At 50.6% G+C, this 2,351-nt stretch overlaps 1 long non-coding RNA gene across 1 annotated transcript; it reads left to right on the top strand.

The window, feature by feature from the left end:
* Positions 1-480: 480 nt before the first annotated feature.
* Positions 481-1,886, top strand: LOC112429031 (uncharacterized). The gene is made up of 3 exons (XR_003021169.2): positions 481-1,228; positions 1,596-1,658; positions 1,790-1,886. It is a non-coding gene; the product is annotated as an uncharacterized lncRNA (long non-coding RNA).
* Positions 1,887-2,351: the final 465 nt, after the last annotated feature.

Genomic DNA, 2,351 nt, shown 5'->3' with positions numbered 1-2,351 from the left:
GAGGAAGCCTTATTCTGGGTCTAAGTCCATAGGATATAAGTTACAGCAAAGCAGATTTCAACTCAATTATTTAAAAAAGACTCTAAAACTGCAAGTACCTAAAAACTCACAGAACAGTAGTAACTGTAGGAATCATTACTATTAGGCCCCAGCTTGAACTTCATTGCCCTTTTGAATTCAGAAAATAAATACACACATGTACACATACACACACCCCATATGTCACACCAGACATTGTGGCACCGTCCATGCCTGACGTAAAACATTCTAGAAGTATTTCTGTTTTAATGCAGATACACATAGCACAGCTAGTTTCAAAATTAAACAACAATGAAAACTGTCACTACTGACAAGGAACTATGCAAAGACCTTCGGTCTCAGGCCCTTGCTCACTCAGGAGTACCTTGAGACCTGTTTCTTCCTGCTCAGCTGCAGTCACGGTTCTAACCTGGTTCTTCTCACGGCTGGTATCCTCTGACCTTTTATGTCCTGGCAATGACTTCTATGTATTTTGGCAGTAACTGTCTGAATCTCTGATTCAACCCTGATCGCAGCCTCTCGGTCTTTCTCTCTCCTTTAATTCTTTCCTCGGATGGCCGTGGCTTCTGCCGCCTCTACCCTTCCTGGAGCAACCCGTGCTTTTGAAAAATGGCCATGCCGAAGGGGAACTAACACTCCCAGCCTGGAGCAGGTCTTGTCAATCTGATTTTTAAATGATGGAGGAGGAGATTTGAGGACAAAGCTCATGGTGGCATTACCGCTATCAGGGACGCTGCAAAGACCAAGTGAAAAGGGGGAAAGGCTCTTCTGAATGTGAGCACATTCACAGACTCTGAGGACAGAGAGGTATTTAAAGTGAACTGGAACAAACCTGCAACATCCGGTGCGTTCTGCCTTCAAAAATAGCTGCCAGTTAGAAAGGGTTATTTACATATTGATTTCATGCTAACTTTGTAATGGAATGTGCTGCCTGCCTGCCTGCCTGAGACCTAACAACTGTCATCATAATTTTTTCTAAAAATACAGTCAGAGAAAAACACTCATTGAACCCTCCACTGGAAAGTGACTGCAAAAGACCCCCATCCCAAACCTGCTTGACAGACCACCGCCAAGGGCAGGGACACTCAACCACTGTAACCGAGAAACATCTCACAGCGGCAGCTGGCCCCTCCCTTCTTCCCACCAGCCAATATTTTTTGTCTTTCTAGAAAACCTGTCTTGTTCAAAGGTAAGAGTGCTGGGGAGTGGGGGGATGCCTCCCTGGAGCAGAGCAGCCTTTGTAGAAACTCCAGCCGGCCTCTCTTCAGAAATAATGAATGAGAAAGGGGCCCGAGTGGCCTACCAGCCCCAGCGCTCCATCCTGGGAGCATTTCTGCCACGGTTTCTCTTGGCATCTCTCTACCAAGGATCCCCACTTCTCGCGCCTCCTAATAGCCAGTTTCTAGAGATTCTCACTTGGGCTGTTTCCGAACCCCTCCCCAACTCACCCCACCCCCACCCCAGGTTTGTCTCTGTGGATCCTACAGAGCTGAGCCCAGGCAGTTCTGTCGTCGCTTCCGAGTGCAATATTAGCAATTTAAATGCATCTTTGCCAGGCCTGATGGAGCTGATTCGGTTGTGATCCTGGGCATATGGATGGCATATTTGCTGCGAGCTAGGTGAGACGCGTCCCAGAAGGACCGCTGCCAGCCCCCGCAGCCGCCTTCTCCTGCTCCCGGGCGGCTGGGGCTGGCCGCGGAGCCGAGAAACCGGCCGGATCCAGGCTAACTGCGGCCCACTTTGTTTCCAGCCGGCCCCCGCTGCTGGGGACAAATCTTTCTTTCATGAACAGGGGCTTGTTAGGCCAACTCCGGACTCTAAAGCCACTTAATTAAATTGTGGAAAGTTGCTTGGTCTTGGTGGGAAATTTGCACACAAAGACCCGGGGTCCTCGCTCCCTCCAACCGGGAGCGCCGCCACAAAACCCGGCCCGGCCTCCCCCCGGGCCCGCGCCCCTGCCCCGCCGCTCCCCGCGCCCCCTCCACCGCCGCCGCGGCAGCGAAAGCGGCGCCCCCTCATTAGAGGGCGTTTGTTAGGGAATGTTTTCCCAGCGATTCACTGACGGGCCTTTCATTCCTCCCTCCGCAATCAAGGGCGGCAAGTGCAGCCTGAGAGCCCTCCACGGCCTGATTGCTGAAAGAATTTCCAAAAGGAAAGAGTGTAAATAGGTACATTGAAAAAGCCTCTTTTCAACAATTATGTAAACATTCCAAACACTATTTGAAAACTTTCACAGTGGAACTGTCAAGTCGGAGCATTCTTGTTTAATTGCACGGGCACAATGGTGGCTCTGGGGCTACCCCAGCTTCCCC

Source organism: Macaca nemestrina, chromosome 1 (genome assembly GCF_043159975.1).
Source record: "Macaca nemestrina isolate mMacNem1 chromosome 1, mMacNem.hap1, whole genome shotgun sequence".
Lineage (NCBI taxonomy): Eukaryota > Metazoa > Chordata > Mammalia > Primates > Cercopithecidae > Macaca > Macaca nemestrina.
The sequence above is the reverse complement of the archived record's forward strand: the minus strand, read 5'-3'. Positions and strand labels throughout refer to the sequence as shown.